The 25058-nt window shown below is 41.8% G+C and overlaps 1 protein-coding gene across 4 annotated transcripts in view; it reads right to left on the reverse strand.

Moving 5' to 3' along the window:
• The window catches only part of eva1aa (eva-1 homolog A, regulator of programmed cell death a), a 282265-nt gene that overhangs the window by 190479 nt on the left and 66728 nt on the right, over window positions 1-25058 (reverse strand). For 3 of the 4 annotated variants that reach the window (XM_077511030.1, XM_077511023.1, XM_077511024.1), the window contains exon 3: window positions 24620-24836. The exons of the other annotated variant lie outside the window; for it this stretch is intronic. The gene's annotated coding sequence lies outside the window, so the exon portion shown is untranslated. The remainder of the gene's footprint in view (window positions 1-24619; window positions 24837-25058) is intronic. 4 annotated transcript variants of the gene reach the window in all.

The raw sequence follows: 25058 nt of genomic DNA on the forward strand, positions 1-25058 counted from the left end.
TGTGTCTTAACTCATTCACTGCCAATGACAAATATAGATGTAAAAAATGCAAGCAAACAGCCAGTGTTAATTTTGAAAAAAAAAAAAATGAAAAAGAAAATTTAAAATTTAAATTGTAATTAAAAAATAATTTAGTTTTAGTTCTAGTCTTCTGACTAAATTTTATTAAAGCCTTAGTCATAACTCAGTCACCTGATTGTATTTTAGTTTGAATCCAATTTTAGTCAACAAAAATAAAGAGCAATTTTAGCCGACTAAAATTGGCTTTTGGAGGCCGAGACCCAGTATGTGGTCTCAGTAAGACCGAGACCGATCACAAGAACGTCAACGCCCGTGTTGTAGGGTAACAGGAATCCGTTCTACGCACGATGGTAGCACTTAGCAATGAAATTGTTGTCATCGTTGTTATTCATAACAACAATGATTAATAACTATGAATGAAAATAATTAATAACTAAAACTAAATTCAAATTTCTTGTCAAAATTTGCCCTGGCTGTTTGCTTGGATTTTTGACGTCTATAGTCGTCATTGGCAGTGAATGAGTTAATGACGTGGAGTAACTACTTTTTGTGTTGAAAGAGCAGTTGTTTGACATTTTCTAATTACCGGTACTATAGCATCAATGCTAATTTCCATTAGCCTGTTATGGTATCCCATAGGGATGTAAAGATAACCATAAGACACGGTATGATATTATCACTAAAAAAAAAAAAAAAACACAATATTGTGCTTTTGTACATAATATCAATGTTATGTTATTATGTTTTATTATTATTATTATTATGTTATTATTATATTATGTTGTTAATGCACGCACACATGAATTTCCTCCATATATTAACTTGCTTAACAAAGCAAATTCGGTTCCCCTTCACCTGACAATTAGTGTAGATTTGAAAACATAGAAGGGCCAAAACATCTCAAATGAAATTAAATTGCACTAAAAAACTAGCCATGAGAGGATGCTAAAATTGCACAAATGGAAATCAGCCCGACTTAACAGTTGTGTTGCATTTAAATATTGTGAACATGACGTTATTGTGGCAGTTGTAATATCACGATATCACTATATTGCGCTTATTGCTACATCTGTAGTATCCCACCTATGTTAGCATTAAGCTAGCATACTTTCTTTTGACAAAATAGGGTTTTATTGAACATTTTTTGTGGACAAATAAACTACACAAAGTTAACTAGATTGTGGACGCATATAATAAACATTAAGTTGGAGTTGTGACTTACAGTAAATCTTAGCTGCGTCAGGTGTCTGTTTACTATGTTTGGACTTGTGACGTTCACAAGATGAGCTGTGATTGGCTGTTACCTGAGTAACCACTGAGTAACAGATGTCATTTTCATTTTTTTTCCTTTTCTGTTTTTTTAGCAACAGATACTTTCATTTGTTTTATTTATTTTATTTTAAAATTTATGTTTATTTATTTATTTATTTATTTATTTATTCATTTTATATAAGCCCTGACATTTGCAGTTGACAGGAAGTGGCAAAATGGCCGCCGGGATCGTTAAAAAAATAATAATAATAAAAATAAAAAAATAAGTGTGAATTTTTCTGCTTAATTCATAAAATCCACAAACACAATACTAATCAGAATTACCTGGTATTAGTATATATTTTTTTTATATAATTTATTTTTGAAGGCTAACAAACGGTGGGTGAGAAGCTCGGTCATCCGGGAGGGACCCCGAGTTGAGCCGCTGCTCCTCCGCGTTGAGAGGAGCCAGCTGAGGTGGCTCGGGCATCTGGTTCGGATGCCTCCTGGACGCCTCCCTGGGGAGGTGTTCCGGGCATGTCCCTCTGGCGGGAGGCCCCGGGGACGACCCAGGACACGCTGGAGAGACTATGTCTCTCGGTTGGCCTGGGAACGCCTTGGGATCCCGCCGGAGGAGCTGGTTGAAGTGGCTGGGGAGAGGGAAGTCTGGGTTTCCCTCCTGAAGCTGCTGCCCCCGCGACCCGACCCCGGATAAGCGGAAGAAGATGGATGGATGGATGGACAAACGGTGGGAGACTACGAGAAACCAGTTTGTAATTCTCACTAACCAGCAAGTGACGGACGACAGTGTTGGCTTTTGAGTCGATGCTCATCCGCCTTTATCTAGTGCAAAGTCCCAAAGTTAATCAGTCTGTCTCGTTCCCTAATCTAAGCAATCACATCCTTCCTAAATTACTTTGCTTCCGCTCTAACCAAATAATGTCTGTCCAAAATCACACAATTGTTTCTATGGCGAATTCACGATGTTGGCAAGTTCGGCGCTCCACACAGTGGTTCTATTATTTAGCTGTCGCATCATGCCACACTGTTTGACAAAACTAGGAAGGATTAAAGTGATTACACCACAGTATTAAGCCCTTCCATCAGTTAACTATTGGCATATAATGACTAAATCTTACCTTTGACACCACAGTGATGTCATTTTTTTTAATGGAATATTAGGTGTTTTGCTGGTTAGTTTTCTAACGCCCGGTTTAGTAAAACCCCACCTCTCCCCGTGTGAATGCCGCGCCCCCGGCGAGCCGACTGTAGTCTGCTGTTGGAGATTTGCGTTCTCTGAACGCAAGCCATCAATTATTCAATAAACATTTGAAACAAAATGGCTCCTTGTCGTAAGAAATCGTGGAGGAAGAGGGGAGGAGAGGAAAGTAGAAGGGGGAAAAAAAACCCTGAACTGGTCTCGAACCGGGGACTTGCTGCTTACAGAGGGAGCACACTAACCACTATACTATTCAGTTTGCTTCAATAGTGCAAAAGTTTTACTTGTAGTTTACACAAGTGTCAGCCAGAACATTTTAAGACAGCCAATTGTCATTGCAAATGTTTAGGATAATTGATTGCTTTGAATTAATTCATTCATCAATGTTTACTGATAAAGGCCATTTTTTGTCACTATCCCATGGAGGTCTCAGAGAAAGTGGGTGTACGTTTAGTCCGCAGAAGTGTTGGGTCTGCACCTTATGACATCATAAATTGCCAACAGCTCGATTTCTCAGGTTGGAAGGGGCTGGTGGTTAGAGAGCAGAATGACCTAGAATTTCTCAGAGAGGGTCGAATGGAGCAAAACACCACTTCTGTCATGTTTTTGGTGCAGAATTAGCATTGTTAACACTTCTAAAAGCTCCAAAAAGTTGCTTTCATGTTGCTGTCCCTCCTTCGGCGGTTGTGGCACCATGAATTAACGTCCGATTAAAAATGGCCGCATCTCACGCAGAGCTGTCAACGTCACCAATCATACACTCAATGTGGGGGGGAAAAACACATTCTCCAGCGTGGGAGGGGGCATCTATATGGAGAGGCATGGTATAGGAAGAAGGGCCACCCTGACAGTCCAGTCTATAAGGATGGAAAGCATCAACTGGGGTGGGGGGTGGGTTCTACCTCTTCAAAGCCTTTCCGCTGGTTCTGAGGCCCGGTGGATGGAGAATGTAAGGTGGGGTGGAGGCGAAAGCAGAGAAAGGGAGAATTAGGGAGCCCTCTCTTTGTCTGCTTGCATTGGGGCGGGGGCAGGAGGTGAGGGGGCCGGTTAGACACTGAACGCCTCGGGAAGATTAACCGGCCCAAGCCTGGTCGGAAACTAAAGGGTAGTTGGGTGGGTGGGTTGTGGAGGCAGGGAGGGGGCGTAAAACGGGGGTCTGCTTTGTCTCAGGTCCACGAAGGGATGCTGGAGAAGAGTGATGGAATGTAAAAAATGGGAGTGTGATGGATCGGTACAGTCGGTTTATGAGGGGTCAGTGATGGAATCGGAGCGAGGGGAGGAGGAGGGGGGGGGGGGGGGGGGGCTGTCAATCACGCTGAGAAAAAAACTTGTTTACATTTGAAATGTGGAACGGAGGAAATAAGGAGTTGAATTGAGGGAGTGGGCAACAGCGAAAACGGACATAAATTCAAACAATTTTTGGAAAAAAAGGAAAAGGGGAGGCCGTTAGGGTGAAGAGGAAGGAAAAGAGTGGGGGTACAGTGGGGTGGGGTGCCGTTCCTCAATACGGATTAGGGGAAACTCGGCGGGGAGGGAAGGGGGGAAGGAGGTAAAGGAGGGAGGAGAGGATAAAAGTTGGGGTGAGCGCCGAGGGTGAGAATGAAGAATTGCCATTCGCTTCACTCACTTCAGTACACAGGAACAAAGCTTGATGGGAGGTACTTGACATAACACTCTTCCTGGCCGTGTGTGTGCGTGTCCAGTATCGCATCCATTTATGTTCAAATGTGTATGTTATAGTGTGGAATTTGAGACTAATGCTATCAAAAAAAAAAGTATGTAAGCTTAATTATTTTGAATATAATACAGCTGCATGACGTGATCATTACATAACACAGTGGAAGTCTCACATTTTTCAAATATGTTCATACAAATTTCACCTAAATATTCACAAAAGTTATGTATGTGATTCTATGCAGATTTCAGAATAGCTTGTTAGACTTGAGCACAGTAAGCATCTAAACCAGGGATGGGCAACTAAGTGGCACCTTGATTGATTAGTTTGAGTTTTTTAACAAATGCAAGAAATTCTTAAAAAAATGATATATATTCAATATACATTTTATCTATAAAGCAAGGGCTAAATTGAAAATTCATGTAAAATGGGAAAAACACAATATATTTTAATAACGAAAAAGGAAAACTATAGTTATAAGTTGTAATATCACCATTCACCACTAGATGTTGCACTGACATTGGGTCTTAAAGCTACTGCTCTATAGTACTACAATGTGAATAGCCTTAATATTTTATTTTTTATTTTTTCAGATTTTGAATGACAAGCAGGACAAACAATTATGGAATAATGACATTTTCGGAGAGTTGATTTTTGTGAAAAAAAAAAAAAATGCACATAATATTTATTTTGCAGTTTTGTGCCATCATTGAATGGTCAGTTTTATCCCTGAGAGCCCTTTCCCCTGGGGAAAAAAAATGCAGTAATCTGTATTTTGTTGGGTTCGAGTAGTGCACATTTTATATATGCATTGATATTTTTTTTATGAAATAATAATAATAATAATAATAATAATAAATATATTAAGAGCACATATGAGGCTGATCTAAAGGATCAATTCCACCAACTGTTGGTATCATTGCTGAAGTACATTTGTACTGAACCAAGAATGAACAGAAAGTACTAGACAGCTGTCCTGGCTTCTCAGTAGGGACATAACGATAATGGCAATATCTTGGTATTGCAATAGTAAAACTGCCACAATATAACGTCGTCATGTCACGATATTAAAAACATCTGCTAAAAAAAAGTCAGGTTGATTTACATTTATGCAGTTCTAGCACCCTCTGGTGGCTAGTGTTTTAGTGCAATTTAATTTTCACAAGGCATGTTTTGGCCCTTCTATGTTTAAAAATCCACATTAATGATAAGATGATGGGGAACTTAATATGCTTGTGTGGAGGGAATCTGTGTGCTTGCATTAGCAAGTAATAAGTGCCTCAATATTAAATGTTATTAGAGATTGTAGGTCGTTTATATGCATTGCTGTAATGGACAAAAGCACAATATTGTGATAATTATATTGTGACCTTCATATCGTGATAATATCGTATCGTGATGTTTGGATACTGTTACAAACTGCTTGACTACTTTTACACTTGTAAAGGCACTTCAATCACATGAACATACAGCAAACTATTTCACTATAAAAAGATTATTATTGTGTTTTTTTTTGCAACACATTTAGCAATATCATCTCATCCCTGGAGCCAATTTCAGAGGCGTCATTATCTCCACAGGTGGTTACACTCTGGCCTCTGTGCTGTAGACATTTCTGCATATATATGCTATGGAGGCTGCTAGTGACATCCTATACTGCAACTGTAATACAGAGGCATTTATGTGTATGTTGACACACTCCTTCTAAAAGTGTTAGGCGGCAAGCCCATAAAGATCAGGGCATATTTGTGGGAGGACGCCTTGTCACAAGTGTCATATTCTGCTGCAGCTTGCAAACACCCTCCCCCTAAAAAAAAAAAATGACACCCCTTAGCCCCTGCAAACAAAAACAATAGTAGCCAAAATAACCATTTGACAGCTCGTGATGGCTTTAAAATAGAACGGCTTCAAGTGGAATTCCCACTTTCCATCATCAGCCTCTCCTTGCGCATAGCATGAGGATGGGGGAAGACGCTGAGTTTTATTTTGGGGGGGGGCATGTCGCTCTGCAGGGTGAAGGTGAAGCGGGAGTGGGGGGCGGAGAGGGAGGAGAGCCATTGTAGATGGATTATAGCAGAACCAAAAGTGGACCCCTCTCGATGCCTCACACTGGAGCTTCCCTGCAGGTACAGTATTGCCCCCCCCCCTCACTGCCGCCACCAGCCCACCCTCTTACTCCCCCCCTCTGATCAACAGAGCTGAAACAAGAAGGCCAGGAGGGGCCTCTAGTTCCCACATTAGAATTTTCAAAATGCTCCTTAAGAGCTTACCGTACTGCAAACAAATATATCATGCATAACCCTTTAAAAATAAATAAAATAAAATGTAACAAAAGTTCACTGCTACATTATATTTCCTATGTTGGATTTTCAAAAACACTACAAAATATGTCAATTATTATTCAAAAATTTTCAATAATGTTATAATTGTTTTTATGTTGTAATATGTTACAAACAAACAAAAAAATAAATAAAATTGTCTGGGGAAATCGGACGATTTTTTTTTGCCGTTTTTAAAAAAGAGCCAATATCGGCCGGTCCAATCCAATGGCCTATTAATGGGACAGGCTCTCCTTTTTTTATTGTACAGAATGCCAAATTATAACAGAATTGCTTTTGGTATGTTTCAAAAACACAAAGAAAGCAGAATCATCACGTGCTGTACAGTAACTCATGATGGTTGCAGCAGAATGAATTCTTGAGTCTAAAAAAGCATTTTGTCTGGCAATTTACAGGAAAAAAAATGCATTGAAATTAATAGCGAGAAGTGTTATCATGACACAAGCTAAAGACCGAAAATATTCTGCCAAAGGACTTCATCATGGGGGACATGGAAGCTCTTGGACTGGCCAAGTCAATCACTGGACCTTAACCCAAGAGAACATGCATTTTACCACCAGAAGAGGAGACTGAAGGGCGAAACCCCCAGAAACTAAATAAGAACTGAAAGAGGCTGCAGTAAATGTCTTGAAAAGCTTTTGATAATTTCCACTCCAATATTTTTGCTCACTTGAAAAGTGGGTAACATGAGGTGCTCTGTCCTGAGTTGTTTAACATGTAGATGTAAATAGCATGAAACAAAAGCTGGAATTCTTCATTTGTGTCCAATACTAGTCATCATAAGAACAAAATAATATAATATACAATGTAATGAATAGTAAAATACAGTAATCAATCATTGTAAACCAAGTCACCCCGAACCCGTAAGATCGAAAGATAAACCAATAGCAACACCACAAAAACTGCATTTGCGATTGGCTGGCGATCGGCCCAGGGTGTATCTTGCCTCAAGTCAACTGAGATTGGCTCCAGCTCAGCCGTGACCCTCACAAGTGTAGAAAATGGATGGACAAAAAAAAGATGTTCTTGGCTACTATCCTACGGTTCTAGTAACTGTATTTCAAAAGGCAGCGCAAATAATAGATTGGATACACGTCAGTCGCCGTTGTAACGTTTAAAACCCACACCAGCAACAAGTAATTAAACAGAATGGGAAAAGCACAATAATCCCTCCCACTTTGGCCATTACCACACTGGAGAACTGCTGGAATGGGCCACATTATGAAGGAAAAGCCCTTTGAACCTCTTCAACAAGTCCCCCCACCCACCCAAAACAAAAAAATACAACAAAAACAAAAACCGAAGCTTCCCCTTATCTCCCGTCTCCGCTCTCTTGTTTCTGTCCTCTGTAAAGTCAGTGGTCTGATTCTGTCAAAGGCACCTCGAGCCCCCATCTCACTCCCATTGGTTCCCACTTGCTCTCACACACTGAGTGCCCATGGCTCCTGAAGTGATGCTCTTTGTGTGGGGTTCAGGGGTCGTGCCTATTAGCGTGAAGAAAGCCCTGCTGGGTCTTATCCCCACCCGGAGGAGGACGCAGGCCTCTTCACCCCAACCTCGGCCCGGCTGGCCCCCTCCTCTGGACGGGACACTTTCATCCTTTGTTGGGAGGTCAATGAGCGGACCCCGAGAGGGGAAGGAGGGCCCCTGCCAATAATGATATGCATGACAGTCATTGTATGACCCCCATGGGGGGGTCATGGTTGGTTGAGTTGGGATGGGCGAGGGACTAGGGAGGTGGGTAACCGAGGATGGAATTCTTATCCACAAGTAACAAGTTGCAGAGTGATCGTGTTGAATTTAAGGAGGAGCTTCATTGACTGGAGCCGACAGAAAAATCTGTTTACATACATCGTATTTTCTACACTGCTTTGGTTAACTATCACAACAAAGTAGCTATCAGGAACACACACAAAAACACGCAGTCTAACCCTTCACCTCGACCCGAGCCTTCAGCAGGGAGATGGATTTGATCTGCTTTGCTTCACACCCCCAAAAATGTCAGCTATGTGTCTTGATATGCAAATGCGATGTTACATAACAATTCCATCAATGGCAATGCAGGCAACCCAACTATGAGAAAGAGCAGATACCGAAAAGTACCTTTGAAACACTCCGTTAAGGACGAGTTAAGGCCGTCATTCCGCAAGCGAATTCAGACGCTCCAGCGGCTATATCTTAATTGAGTTGCTTGATTTCATGTGGTTTTGTCATCTTAAACAAAACATTAACTCTACGGCTCAGGAAACTTTACTACTCGCCGCATCATTTGCACAGCTGTCACTGTTAAGTACGAGCGCGCTAATGACATCCTTAAATTGCTTAATGATTCTCTGTAGGCTACTTGTGTTAGGTCCTAAATGTTCATTTTGTTATAGAGGCTTGTTACTGTAATTTGAACGTGGCTCAAACGACTAAATTCCGGTTCCTTAATAATTTGAGATAACCCGTTTACAGTTGTGAGCGGACAGTTACTACCACATATTGTACATGGTCCTTGTGATCGATTGGGAGATCCCTGCTCTAGAACTTGACCCATTTCCATTTCTTACCTTTCTCCATTTCTTACTGGCAACGTAAGATGGCCACCACGTATACAAAGAGTTCCTGAAGACTAAGATTCTTTGCAAATAGAGTATACGCAGAACACAAACAAAAGTTCCGTTCATAGGAGGTACCCTGATCGCATTGATATAACCAAATATTTGGGCTACATAACGGTAACCCAGACCATTTAATCAGGGATTTGTGAATTCACATGGCCTTTCAAAACCCAAATATTGCTTTGAAAGGGTTAGTGACTGCATGTAAAAACCGAGATGACCTGAGTTGTACTGTCTGTAAATATTGGCGACCCAGCCAGGGCAGCACAAGTTGCTTTGGTAACAAGAGTCACACCGCACTAGGGGTGTGAATTGCCTAGTACCTGACGATTCGATTCGTATCACGATTCACAGGTCACGATTCGATTCGATACCGATTAATCCCGATACGAATTTATAAGTCGATTGTTGCGATTTTTTTCATTCAAATTTAGAAAATACTAATCAGTAAGCTTGTAGAGTGTAAGATTTATATGAAAATGTATTATTTATTTATCTGAAATTTCAGTCTTATAGAGGTTGTAATCTGTTTCATGTTTGAACAGCATTAAAATAAAATATTAAGGCTTAATGTTCCGTTCATATAACATTCTTCCATGCTCAAGGTGTGAATCCTAACCCGAAGTCAGACGTTTTGTTGAATATTTTTCCATTAAAAATGGAAGTTTAAAAATCGATTCACACACACACAAAAAAAAAAAAAAAAAAAAAAAAAAAAAGGCAATGATGATAAGACGTTGAATCGGTAAGACTACCGAATGAACAATTCTGAGCTCTTAAAAAAAAAAAAAAAATCGATTTTTTTTTTATTGAATCGATTCGAGAATCGCGCGATGTAGTATCGCGATATATCGCCGAATCGATTTTTTAACACCCCTACACCGCACAAATTTATTATGCTACCTTTACACAATTCCCGGCAGCCAATTCCCCGAAACGTAGTTCAACGTGGGATTTTGGCCATTTTCCTCACCGTTTTCAAGTCTTGTTAAGTTTTCTGGAATACTGTTCAGCACACGGTCTATCCTACCCATTCGTCACGTTCCGACGGGGAACTTCATGATTTTCACGCTCTGTCAAGGCTTTTTACAAATGAAATGTGGACGTACAACACCGAGCCCGTGAACCGCATTAGGACAAGATTATGAATTGCCTTCCTCCGAGCTTCTAGATAGCATACACTTTTGTTATACTATGAAAAAAAACAACGGTTCATGTGAGTGGTAGCGATATAACATTTACACCAAATGCCTACGCTGTATGTTTTGCTAGTCTTTATGGATTACTGTGGTGAAAAGGTGAACTGCACAAGTTTACCACAAAGTTCCCCCTGTTGACAAAATCAATCCGGAGCACTGAAGGATGTTCATTCCTGAGGCGGCGCTCAGGGCCAAGTGTAAAGTGTCCTTTTATCGATCCGGACTATGTCATCATGTTCGGAAGCTATTTAGCCGCTATAAGAGACCCGGAGCTGATCTATTATTAATGTTTTTGGCAGTCCATTACGGTTGATTCATTAAGCATGAGATCTCCTGGTGGGGTGCAGCATCAAGGGGCATTGCAGATGGAGTTTTATTTTCCTACTGAGTCTGTCACTCGCTCACAAAACACTGAGGATGTTATTTGAAATCCATTACAGTGATCCACCGTTCATTACAGGAATTACGTTCCAAACTTGCCAGAAAAATTGGAGTTCACCAAAGTTATTCATTGAAAAGTGTACAAGTGGACATTGATGAAGTGAGAGAACTACTAGCTGTTCAAAATAAGCACATTTGGTAGATGATGTAACACATTCATGAAACAGAATTTGTACAAAAACACTGCTGGTCTGGTACACGTTCTGCAAAACCCACTGGGTGGCTGTTTCGCGCGAAAACTATGTTGGCAACGAGAGCGTGTTAATTAGGTGAGCTGCAAACAGGCGGCGAGAGGCCGACAGACAGCCGGAGAGCGGCAGCCACTTGACGACACCTTCTGCCAGCCAAGTGACTTTCTGGCAGACTTTGGCCGAGGGTCACAGCGAGCGGCCGCATCGTCCCGTGTCCGTCTTTTTTTGCTTCCTCACACCGTCTTCCATACAGATCCAACGACGGTGTGTGTCTGTGTGTGTTTCTGCAATGGGGATGAAGAGTATTAGGCCGCTCCCCGCTGCTCGAGTTGTGAGTGTGAGCTGCCAGCAGAGAGGGGGTAATTATAGGACCTGTTGTGTTGAAGGGAAGCCAGGCCACCAAGGAGGGATTAGAAACATCAGGACCTGCTTTTACCTCTATCTTGTTCCCTTCCTTTATTTCTCAGCTGAATGCTGTTTCTTAAAATACGCCAGTGTTTTAAAAGGTGTTCTACCAATGAACCCAAAAAACGGAATTCATGGAGATTCATCAGATTCTTCTTTCTTACATCCTTCTTCATTGATTCAATCTATTGGAAAATGATATGGTGTCTTTCTGCTATGCTACGATTTTAGTCATGCTAGTGACCATCGAACCCGGAAAACAAACTCAACGGAGTTCTGGTTGGACTTCTGCATCTAGCCACATATGTTTTTCTTTGTAGTTTAAAATGGCTTACCTTGACTCAAATTCCACAACCTTGGCCAATTATTGCGCCTTTTAGTGCTGTAAATAGTAAATCCTTGTCTGGGCAAAATCCGCATGCTAAACTGGCGATACCTCACACATTAGTTGACATGACTACTACCTCTCCTTCTACTTTCTTTTGGCAGTAGGAAATGCTTTTTTTGCATTACCACCACCTTCTTTAGCAACAACCGCCAAACCGTCAAAAGTTCTAAGTCGTATCTGAGTGTAAGTTGCAGGACCAGCCAAATGATGAAAAAGAAATGTGACTTATAGTCCGGAAAATATGGTCGGTAGTATTGATTTAAAATGTGCACTTGCAGGGTGACATAGTTCATGTGCTCACACTAGGGCCATTGTACCGTGCCCAAGCATGCTTGCTTCTAAAGTTCGGATTCTATAGGTAGTGTGAGCGCAATCGATCCGCACCCGAGTACGGTTTGGATCCCCAGTTTGGCACGATAGGGAGAGGTGGGCCTGCGAACAGTACGGTTGGTCGCACATGCGCAAGCTGAGGCGAGTAGTCGCCACGCAAAACGTAACCGTGATGTCACGTATGTACGTGCGACGTATATAGCAAGCGCCTAGAACTGTTGACCATAAAACATCCAGAGCGCTCCGAGCAAAGAAATGGCAGCTGCAAAGGGTTCACGTTGGTCTTATGATGAAGGGCAACAGCATTGTCGAATTTGCTCTCCATTGCGCTGCTGAGCCATCTAAACAACAGTCCCCCTATGATGACGTCATCTTCTTGCGTGAATCGTGATGACGTATATTTTGGAGGCAACTGGGCCCACGTACGGTTTGGTTAGAGTAATGTGAGTGCGGGGCAGGGGAAGGGGGCTGGAGGTCAATGGGGTACGGAAAAAAAGCCCTTGAGTGAGTGCGCCCTTTAGTCGCATCTCCTTTACAGGCATCTGAATGTCCCTCGGGGCCATGCAAGAGGCCTCAGGTTAAAAGTCTGTGCCTTCACATACATGTAGTATGTGTTCACGCCCACACAAACGCAAGCACACAAATGCCATTGTCCTGTGAAAATAGAGCCCTTTGACGGCTCCATTACGAAGTCGGCAGGGGCCAATTATACTTTTTTTTTTTAAGGGTGACGACTGTCTGGCCTCCGCTAGGCCCAGACCGCCCTTCTTTCATCCTTTCCACCCCCCCATGCATCACTCATTCACATCAGGTATAACATTTCCACTTGAATCGCCAAAATGCTTCCTGTCTCTCGCTCCAGCTGATGAATCATGAATCGGTCCTCCTCTCGTCATCTTGCCCCGTGCGGCTTTTTGTGGATAATGTTGATTGTGAGAGGCAGATGACGAAAAAAAATAACTCGGGTCAATCGGGAGAAAGTCGAGACGGGGAGGTAGGTATAAGAAGAATGAAAATATGGGTGGTAGCGTGACCGCCTCGGCGGTTTGTTTGATCAGGGAAGAGCAGTAGTTATCTGGGGGCAGCATCCCCCCCTTTTCCCTAAGCCCCTCTCACCACCCCCGGTCATCAGTGCCGATTGGTCCAAATGGATACCAGAACACCTTATCGTGGCTCACAGTACAGTAAGCGCTTTATATCCCCGCACAGATCCATAACACGAGCCAGACTCCTGTAATCACACACACACCTCACTGCACATACAATCAATCTGTCGGCTCGGAGGCAATTTCTCCAACTATTGTGATTAGGCTGTCATAAAAGCCACTGAATGGGACCAATTGTCAGACACTTCTGGAGGGTCCTTCTGTAATTTGAGCGTCCGTGTGCATACACTGACACCATTTTGACAGAAAATTAAAAAAGCTAAAAATTGTGAGTACGAAGGATACTCTTATTATTATGGACCCACTTACATACATAATTACAGTCTATATGCAAAATTCTAAACCCATAACCTACATATGCTGAAAAATGTTCAAAAGATGGTTTCAGGTCAAACGCAGAAGGACAACAAGCTGGTGCGAATGTACATGCTTCTTTTAAAAGTGACATCGCCATCTACTGGCCTGGCATGCATGCAACAACAATTATGTACTTCTATGCATGGAAGAATATGTTTAAAAGTGCAAACAAAAAATGTTTATGTGGTCATCTTCATACCATGACTGTCACGTTCAGCCTCAAACGAAAGTGGCAGACGCCGAAGCAGTGTGGGAGACTTTCTCTGTCTGTGTGAGTGTCATCAAAGGGCAATGTCCAAGACACCAGAGCGGCAGGGATTGGCGCATCCCCACAGCGGGATAGCAGCACACAAAACACTCGCTCAAAAAAAAAATAACACATGAAGAGAGAGAATCATGCCTCTTGCTTGTGCCTGTAACCCGGGCAACCCTGGCACCGAGCGGTACCCCATCCCTGCCTGGCTCCCCTCCCTATCCGCAGCCTCCTTTAGGCTCCGTCCAGCAGCATGTCAAGCTCAACCCTCCCTCTCTACAAGCTGCTTCCCAGCAGGCTCTTGACTGGAATTGGCGCGCCCCGGAGGCTAAAGGGGGGCCTTTTGCGCCACAGTACCACCTCAAAGTGGGTTTAGCCTGTGTGGGGTACATCTCAATCAGCAGGGGCACGGACCAAAGGGGCCCCCGTTCTCCATTGCCGCACCACCTTCGCGCCACCTCTCACTGGCACGGACGCCTCCACAGCCTCCCACTGACTGGCGCGCATGAGGCAGGGGGTCTTTACCCCCCAAATGTCTTTTCATTTCCCCTACTGTCCTCAAGTGAATGCAGTGAATCACGCTCGCCGAGTCTTTCTGTGAAAACGAGGAGCGAGGAAACAATGCCAGGCTGAATAAACACTTTGACAAGCAGGCGGCGGGCGAGGAGGACAGACGGCGGAGGGAATTAACAGGGATCGTGATGGCTTTATACGAGCGAGTGGAAGAAAGTGTTCCTTCTCTCACACGTCGGAGTCTCTCACCCCTTCTGGTCACTTCTCCCCTGCTGTCGAGGACTCGGGCGAGGAGACGAGGGAAGGAAGTGGTGCAACGAGGATGGGAGGATGAGACGAAAACGAGAGGGGACATTATCACAGCAGGGGGGTGAGGGCGAGAGAGGAGGTGGAGATGCTTACTGGTGGAGCACTGGCCCATCTCCTCTCATTACTATTTCATTCCTACACTGTTTTGTCTGCCCTGAGCCCTTCACTTCTTTTTAGTCACCGCTGCTCAAGGTCAAGTCAAGGTTGGCATCAGCTTTGATACCAGGGTCAAAGACCTGATTTTTTGGTAATGTTCAGAGCTAATGGCAACTTTATATTCGTTATGCTAGTTGACAGTGTCCTCTATGTTGATGCTTCGACTGCAGAAAGAAACTCTTAGTCTTGTTTCGGTCCCAACCTCCAAAAGTTTTGGTCTGGTATGTGTTGACCTCCAAAAAGCTTGTTCTTGTCTCAGTCTAGACTTCAACACACAAGTATTGGTCTCGTCTCGGCATTCGACCTCCAAAATTATTGGTCATGTCTCTGTGTCGACCTCCATAAGGCTTGTTCTTGCCCCTGTCTAGACCTCTACAAGCCTTGGTCTTGTCTCGGCCTCCCAAAGTCTTGTTCTTGCCTCGGCTAGACCACTACAAGTCATGTTCTTGTTTCGGTCTCTACCTCCAAAAGTCTTGGTCTTGTCTCTGTACCGACTACAAAAGGCTTGTTCTTGTCTCGGTCTAGACCTCTACAAGTCTTGGTCTTCTCTTGGCCTAGACCCCTAAAAATCTGGGTCTTGTCTTGGTCTCGCCCTCCAAAAGGCTTGGTCTCGTTTCTGTCCATCTCCAAAAGGCTTGTTCCTGTCTCGGTCTAGACCATAGGTGTCAAACTGCAGTCCTCGAGGGCCGCAGTCCTGCAGGTTTTGGATGGTTCCCACTTTCAACACAGCTGATTCACATTTAAGCTCATCAGCAAGCTCTGCAGGAGCCTGATAATTATCCTGATCATTGAATCAGGTGCGTTGGAGTAGAGTAACCTCGAAAACATGTAGGACTCTGACCCAGGACCTTGACATGTGGTCTAGAACTTTAAAGTCTTGGTCTTGTGTTGGTCTCATGCTCCAAAAGTCTTGGTCTTGTCTCTGTGTTGACCTCCAAATAGCTTGGTCTTGCCTCTCTGCCTAGACCTCTAAAACTCTTGGACTTGTTTTGGTCTCTACCTTCAAAAATCTTTGCATCATCTCAGCCTCAACCTCCAAAATGGCCTTGATACGATCTTGTTTCAATAATGTCTTAGTCTCGGTTGGTGTGGTCTTGACTACAACATCAAAACACTGTATTCTGAATCATTTGTATTTGTGCAATATGAATTAAGTAGAAAAATCCATATCAGGGGGTGGCCATTTACTCTCGACTGAAAACGACATTACAGTTCCTCTGGGCTCAGCGTGTGAATGTCACATGACCAAACGATTTTGGAGGCCATATTTGAAGGCGGATTACCTTACAATCCCGCATAAAAGCTTCCCATTTGGAAATATTATTCAAATATAGCTTCTTTTCATTTTTTTTTCATGACCACCCAGTGCCACTGTTCAGTCCTGGAATACATTTCAATATGGCGGCACAAGGCAGAGAGAGAGAGAGAGAGAGAGAGAGAAAAAAAAAAAAGCAGGTTTCATAGGTTTCTCTTTTCAAAATCTAATGCTAGATATGGGATGTTGGGACCTCAAAATATGTGATGTTTGTTATCCTCACATTTTTTTTTCTGAAGGCCCGCTATCTTATAATGACACTCAGGGGCTGGCCCAATTCACAGGCTTTTTCAAAATGTCACCATCTTTTCTCTTTTTTTTTTTTTTTCCCCCCCCGAGCACAAATCAAGATGGTTTACTGTAGCCACCGACAGTGAATATAAAAAGTTTGCACACCACTGTTCGAAAGCCAGTTTTTTATTTGTGATATAAAAATGGCAGCAGGATCAATCATTTCATTTGAATATGACCGATGACCAATACAAGAACTGGAAAAATGAAATATTTTCAAGAGGGGAAGTATAAATAAATAACTGCAATCATTCAGATTCTTAAGTACGTGTTGAGAATGAACCAATCACATTCAAACTCATGCTCAGAAGGGAATCAGCACACACTTGCCACCATTATTCTGATTAACCTCAAATAAATCTAAGCATTGGTGGTGGAAGAAATTTTAAATTGATTCATTTTGCTCTCATTTTAGCATTTGAACTGGGGTGTGTATACTATTTATATCCACTGTATATATTTATTTTTTATTTTTTAACAAATATTGGATTTCATAGCAAACCAGCACTGTGACAGTTGTAATCACCTAAAAACTAGACTGGTCCAGATCTTCTGAAGGGTTGATTGGCCATGAGGATCAATTCGAAGGCCACACCACAAAAATACAGTTTTTCAGGTTTCATCTTTGGAATATCAACAATACCTTCTCGTTAGCTGGTACAGGCTAACACAAACAAGAGTTCCATTTCCACCAAGCAGTGATTGATTTAGAGAGGTCAAAATCGGAAATAGGTGGAGGAAGGAAAAGTTCCATTTGGTAAAACCATATGCCGATTAGTTTGTCTTGTTTTCTTCGTTTAACTACTATGGATGTAACAATAAGGGCGATATCGTGATATTAAAACTGCCACAATATCGTCGTCGTCATGTTCACAATATTTAAAAGGAAAACATCTGTTAAAAAAAAAAAAAAAAAAGTCAGGTTGATTTCCATTTGTGCAGTTCTAGCACCATCTAATGGCTAGTTTATTAGTGCAATTTAATTTTCATTCGGGTTATTTTGGCCTTCTATGTTTAAAATCTATGCTAATTGTCATATGAAGAGGAATCTAATTTGCTTGTGAAGCGATCAATGTGTGCTTGCATTACCAAATAAGTGCCTCAATATTGTTATTAGAGATTGTAGGTGGTTTATATGCATTGCTGTTATGTACAAAAGTACAATATTGAGCTCTTTTTTTTTTTACAATATTGTGATCTTTTTTTAAATATCGCCAACCCCCCCACAATATCATGATATCATATTGTGATGTTTGGATATCGTTACATCCCTATTAACTACCTTGGGTTGCAACGATTTCCACACGCTACGACAGCATGCGTGCTACCTTGCAAAACAAACCATTTGCATGTTTTTTTGGGGCACGACTGCAAAGGTTCAAGGGTTTAAATTTTTCTGCATGAGTAGCTAAACAGCGTTCTCAGGTCACTTTACTCTCATCCCATCTCTCCATCCACTCACTACTAACCCCCTTAGTACATGCAATCGTGAGCCAGTACCCCATTTTGCAATGCTATTTCTTCCCCGGGGTGTTTGACACTGACCCACTTTCCCCTCCTCAGCCCAAACAATTCCACAGCAAAAAAAAAAATAAAAAGGCTGATGTCTGCTTTCCAGTCTAGAAGCTGAGTAGATATGTCAGAAATTATGCAGCAACCAACCGAGACTGTTTACACGCTTTCAGGGCACGTTTATGTATTAATTTTTGGACTCTGCTCCACACTCTTAAAGGAGAATATTAAGAAACAACGCTCGATCCTAAGGGCATGCACAGAAGTACTTTCCGTGTCGATGGTCTGAGCTCAAACAAATCCAATGCTCATTTGACAGTGAAGCACTGCTTGTAACCCGGATTCAATCGTTCGGTCACCCTTGGTTGAACGCTGTCATCGCGAGTGTCAACTGTCGCTACAGGCCTCGGCGTCGCCCGTTCAAAGCGGAGATGTCAGCAGATTCGCCGATCCTACGCGTCACCAGGCGAGAGTGCCCTCTGTGTGGCGCGCGCGCAAAAAAAAAAAAAAAAAGCTGCGTCGGGACATTCTGTGTTGCTGAGGCTACCAGGGACTTTGGTGGGCGATCAGTTTAGCATGCACTCTTAGCCACAGTCTTTTTGCAGTAGCATTTAAAGCACTAAAATGTAAACATTTTAGTTTAGGAGGGGGGGGGGGGGGGGGCAGTCATTTGCATTTTGGCCGCTAAGACCACAAACTTCTCAATTTCATCCACTGGTATGCCAGTATATAATTATGAATTTTGCTAAGTATTGATTTAAATCTGAGCCAGTGTCGGTTCTGGAAGGGCCACAACTGAAATCCAAAAAGGTTTAATGTCAAAGAAACAAATTTGTGTCAAAAAGGGACCAACTCAATTTTTGGGGTCAAATTAATAACCTACAAAAGCACCCCCCAAAATTGGATCATTTTTTACAAAACTGACAAGAAAATAACCGACAAAATAAATAAGATGTAGTCATTTAACCCAACTTTTTTTGGTTAAATAAATAACCCAAAAAGTTGTGTCGGCCCAATTTGGGTTATTTTTTCTTTTTGACGAGTATTTTTAAAGCGTACATGTTCATTCATATCTGGATCAGGTTGGCAGATATTTTAGATTTTAATGCCAAATCGATGACAATCGGCTGTAATGTTATAATTTGCCGATCGATCAATGACAATTGATTGGATCAGGGAAATATAACATGGGGTGGCCCATTTTCCGTGTATTGGATGTTTATTATGGTTCTCGGGTTTGTAATTTTTTTTTCTAAATGCATTTCAATGGGCAGCAGTTTTTTAAAATTTTGGGAGAAGACGGTACAGTAAATAAACAAGTTGTTGTTGCTTCCCCCCCCTAATAACTAATTGGTGATCGGCTCCAAAATCTTGATCATGTAAAGCAGTGGTGTCCAAACTTCGGCCCGGGGGCCATTTGCGGCCCACCGTCCATTTTTCAGTGGCCCGCGACATATGTTAAAAATGGCATTTGCCTCAGTTCAATTAAATGAACAAAACAAAATGTTTGGAGATGGTCAAAGTAGGAAGGGAGGGTGTCGAAAAACAAACGTTATTTGAGTTAACAAAAATTAACTAAAAAAATAAAATTCAAAAAACTATTTTGTTCCCTGAAATAAAATAAAAACGAAAACTAACTGAAACGACATTTTATGTTTACAAAACTAAAACTAATAATTATAGCAAACGTCCTTTGTTTTTGTCTTTGGTCATTAATTTAATGCATGAGCATTTGGGGAAGATTTTAAATGTGATTTTTAGTAGATTTATTTTGATATAAACCGGAATGACGACGTTTGAAAGTATGTCACACAGAAGTGACGTCATCTAGCAGCAGCCAATAGAAAAGCACCAAAAGATGACATCGCTCCCATGCTGTTTTTGAAATATTGTGCACACGTAATACACATTTTTTTTAAAAATAATACTGACACTAAAACTAAGCATTTTTTAAAGAACCAAACTATTAAAAACTAACAGAACCACCCTGAAAACTAATAAAAACTAACTAAAATGAAAAATTCCAAAACTATAATAACCCTACTGCCATATTACAAATAAATTGGTTTATATACTGTAGGATTTTTCTAAATATGCAAAAGCAGAAATAAATTAATTGTACAATTTTGAGGACTAAACATAATTTCTCTTCATAACATTATGTGGCCCTTGCGTCCTTCTGATTTTCTGTATGTGGCCCTCAAATGAAAAAGTTTGGACACCCCTGCTGTAGACAATTTGTAATTTTATTATAACAACACACCTGAAACCAAATTTCGGCGTGTGGGTTTACACCTGCAGGCTCCAAACCTTCAACTGAATCTAATGAGTATGTTTAAATACTTTTCTGATATTACAATCTGATATGTGTTATATGTGATATGTAATCTTCAAATAATCCACTGCTATAAAGAAGGAGCGGCTGAGTTGTCACAAGCTTTGTGCAACTGTTGTATAATCTGCCAGTCACAAAGCAATTTCACACGCTTGATTTTTTTCCCTCGGCAATATCTCGCTACGCAGCCTGTTCCCAGTCCCTGAGGCAGAGCGTGTGTGCGTATTCTGTTGAGCTGCAGTACTGGCCGCCACCAGAGGGACACGACTTGGCGCTCAGTGCGACGCTTCACGGCCAAAACGCGAGCGAATGTCCTGCCAGCTCCTCTACCTAATATCTTCTCAAACACTTTGAATTGCTCCTTAACTTGCACAACAACTTCTCCTCCTGGAAAGCTCTCCGCCTCTTCCCCCTGCTGCTTTGCGCTGCACCCACAAACGCGCTATTGTTCCTTTTCACTTTTTTATTTTGGAGTGTAAACCGCACAATGCGCCTTTGTTGACGCATGAGCTTCCTACAGGAAACAACGTCACTAAAGGTGTAAGTGAGCACTCAATAGAGATGTGCTATATACATGCCAAAAAAAAAAAAGGAGTTAAAAGTACAGGTATTTACGGAAGGAAGTCGTGTAGTGGAAGCTTTGAAGTTGGAAATTGATCAACATTGTTTGGGAAATATGCCTCAAAACCATTTTCTGACATTCATTCCAAAAGAAGCAGCAGTGTCAACAAAGAACGTGAGACGAGAATATGTTGTTGTTGACGTCACCAAGGCCTGCCACTCACTTTCTTGTTTTTACATTTTACAATGGTTGAAATCCTTTTATACATGTGACAAGTGACAAGACAATTACATCCCTGAGGCCCGACTCACCGCATCATCAGACTATTATATTAATTTGAGGTTTTAACATCAACAGTAGTTGAATTTTACACTCATGACAGCTAAGAATGTTAAAGGGGCTGTCTGCCGGTTTCACTCTGGAAAAGGCACTTTTTAAATACAGGATTTAAACAAACAAACTACTTCTCAATTTACAGATCAGGGCTTGTCTTCATTTCTGGTGGTGATTTTGTCATAACCCCCCCCCCCCCCCCCCCCCCCCCCGCGCCTGTATTTTGCCATTTTGTATTTGTTTTGTAAACAGCGAGACGTTTCTGTGGAAAGACAGTGTTTACACCACTTATTTTTTTCACTCACAGACCCTTACATGTGTGAATGTGTGAGTGTGAAAACTGCGAGGGTAACATTTTGTGGAGTCACATTAACTCTGACCGCCAAAAACGTTTAATAACGATTAGTAAAATCACGATGTATGCTGCCATAAATGTTAAATGGTGTCAACTATGTTTTTTTGTTTTGTTTTTTTGTTTTGTTTTTTATCAACGGGCAGTTCACCGTCTAAGTGCAGCACGTGCTGCCTGGTCAATGAGTTGTGGAATCAAAAACACTATCTATGGCCACCAGATGGCAGTATTGTATCTCTTCTAAATGAGCTCATTGCGTATGAAATTACAATGAAACATGATGAAATCTGATGAAATTGTTTTCAAGGATGATGTAAATTATCAAAGCCTTCGTCATATTAAATTTTTTGGTTTTTTTTTGATAATGTGTGGCAGTAAAAGAGTTAACGAAAGCCCACACTGGCGACTGCCATGTCATCACGATGTCAATATGAAGTTGCACGCATTATGACATCACAAATATGCAACCGATATTATCGTGCATCCTTAACCAATATCATTCAAATCTTTTCATTATTCCAGACTTTCCATCAATATAGACATTTTTCATGAATATTTTACATCATTCCATATCATTTAATATCATTCCAGTCTTTTCAACAATGAATATTTACAAATATCATTCTACACCATTCCGCTAATAGCATTCCGCATCATTTCAGATCTTTCAATGCCACTTTTCATCAACATATTTAACATTTTCTACCAATATCATGCCACACTTTTCATGAAACTAGATTTTTTTTTTATTCATTATTCCACATCATTCCAATTCTTTCAATGTTATTCCATACTTCTCATCAACATTTTCACCAATGTAATTTTACATCACTCCAAATCCATCCATCCATCCATCTATCCAATTTGGTGACTGCTTATTCTCACTCGCATCATGCAGTGTTAGTCAACATCATTCATTATTCCACATAATTCCACATTTTACCATTCAGCATTCCAACAACCACATGCAATTCCCCATAAATTGCATTTTCTACCCCCCCCCCAAAATTGGGTTGTTTTAGTCCCAATTTTGCTGTATGTGCATTTTCATGTGACTGCGAAAATCAGACAGTTTGAGGCAACGCCCATAAACAGCACGGGAAGTTCAAGCAATGTTTTCCCTCAGGTGTTTTTAAACCATTAATCAATCAACCCTTCAACCTAAAAAAAAAGAAAAGAGAAAAAAACAGCTTTGGGCTCTGATCCACCCACATCATCATTCTGTCACTCGCCCCATCCGAGCGCCTCCCACCCATCGAGCAGCACGTTCATACCAACCCCATTTCTGCCACCCCCGCTGTTTCACTCTCAATCAGCGTTTCACTCTCCAGCAATCCTTATCGGGGATCCGACTTCCGATCAGTGGAGTGTGACGCCTGGAAGTTAGTCGGCTGCAGGTGTGACTGAGTCACGGCGGGCAAATGGGCGCGTGAGCCTCCTCGGCCCTCATCGCCCGCAGGAGGGAAAGGTTTGCAGATGAGGCTAATCGGATTAAAGGGCCCAGTGACACCTAGTCATGTTTTTGTTTTTTCACGGGGGGGTGGTGGGGTTGCACGTTTTCACTTGTCGCCATACGATAAAGCCTCTCGCAGCGAGATTATGACACTACAGGTGAGCAGTACGTTGCAACGTAAACTGATGTTTTCCACCGGTATTTGTCTTTCTAAGCACAGCATGTGAATACTTTCACCATCTCTGCTTAAGAATGTCGTAACAGCAGCGAAGGCACAACTTGCCTGGGAGGGGCCGTGAGAACGCACGAGGCGCTCGCATCAAGATGACATCAGGTATGCAAAACGGGATATGAACAATTGCGCAAGTCTTCGACCGGGCCCTCCCCTTCACCTCCGCGCCTCATTGTGCTTGAGGGGCATCCATCACGCGGATGTCACTTGGCTCAGATTTGAAACAAAGGTGTTGAGAAACAGCTGGGTAATCAGTGGCTTTCGGGAACAAATAAAGTACTTTTGCAGGGCCTGACAGCTATCAGTGTGATTTACACCTTGCTTTAGGTTAATGCGGTGATTCTATCTTGTTGGAGGTATTTGAACCTTGCCAGTTTCCTATGCGCATTCACAAGACGGGTATAGATAAGGTTTACTGGTGAACAAAATAAACCTTTTCTTTGAATCTGGGTCTCTTCACCTTGAATTCAGAAAATGGTGTGTTCTTGTGAGTACTCACTGATACCGATACCACTGTTTTAATGCAATATCGGCACCTCTGCCGATACCAGTATCGGTATCGGAATGACACTAGTTACAATGATGAATGGCTGAATCCGAAGCTCACTACATGATGCTAGCTACATGCTACAAACACTCAAAGTGCACATGCGCAGCTAGGAACGAGCACGCACGATGTCGTTACGCAGATTGAGAAACAATCGTTAAGATGATCCACCCGGAAGACACAGCGCCAAAAAAAACAGAAAAACAAAACAAAAAAACACTATTTGAATCCATCTTTAAATAATTTTATTTTATTTTTTTTTTAAATCAACGGGAAGAGCAACATCTAAGTGCAGCGCTGCCTGGTCAGCGGGTTGTGGAATCAACATAGTATGAAGGTATTACAGTAATAAAGAAATCACACGACATGATCAGAACGACTAGAAGTTGACTACTGATTGCCTTCAGCACAAATAGGCCAAGCAATGCAGCATGATCATTTGCAGCCAAAGCCGCAAGCACAACTGACACCGAGGAGTGATGTCATCTGGTGACCCTTTTTTTTTTATTGGCTGCCGCCAGATGATGACTCTTCTAGGCGACATATACCAATATTAATACATTAAACTTATATTTAAAACCTACCCAAGGCTCGTGTATTAAATTAAAGACGAAAATGACGGATAATTTCGCTAATTTTGTAAAAGTAAAATGTAGTTCCAGTTAATTTTGTTTTTATTACATTTACAAAACGTACATTAGTTTTAGTTAGACAATACATGAAATTGTATATATTTATTCCTAACAGTCAATTCTCTTAAGAATTTAAGTTCCCTCTGTAGGGCCAGATAGCAAATGCTTGCACTTGATGGCTTCTTCGTTGTCCCAGTTTTAACGTTTTACAGACACACAAACACACATATGCTACATACCATCCTCGTCTCTGGCAAGCACTGGCCCATCCAGCCTGTTGCCTTCTCAGCTGCGCGATCAATCACGTCATTCCGACGGTTCTTATTACAGGTTGGCCCCTCTGCGTCAGGAGGTGGGAGTCTTTATAGCGGTGCATACGGGCGCCTCGGAACTTTTACATCCTCCAGTAGAGGAAGATGCGCTCGCACAGGTGGGATTTATTATCATTTCCTCCTCCTGTTAAAAAAAAAAAAAAAAAAAAAAAAGGGAAAGTCAAACAGTTTTGCTCTGTGAATAATCTCCTGATGAAAGGTGCTCATTCACCGCCACCATCAAAAGAATTTTCCCATACTGTAACTAATACATATAATTAATCGAAGGAGGTACTTGAAAGGTACTGAAAAGCACAATATCATGAAATATGTCATCGTAGTTCTCTTGTTGAGACTAGCACATTGG

The sequence above is a fragment of the Festucalex cinctus genome, chromosome 21, assembly GCF_051991245.1.
Source record: "Festucalex cinctus isolate MCC-2025b chromosome 21, RoL_Fcin_1.0, whole genome shotgun sequence".
NCBI lineage: Eukaryota > Metazoa > Chordata > Actinopteri > Syngnathiformes > Syngnathidae > Festucalex > Festucalex cinctus.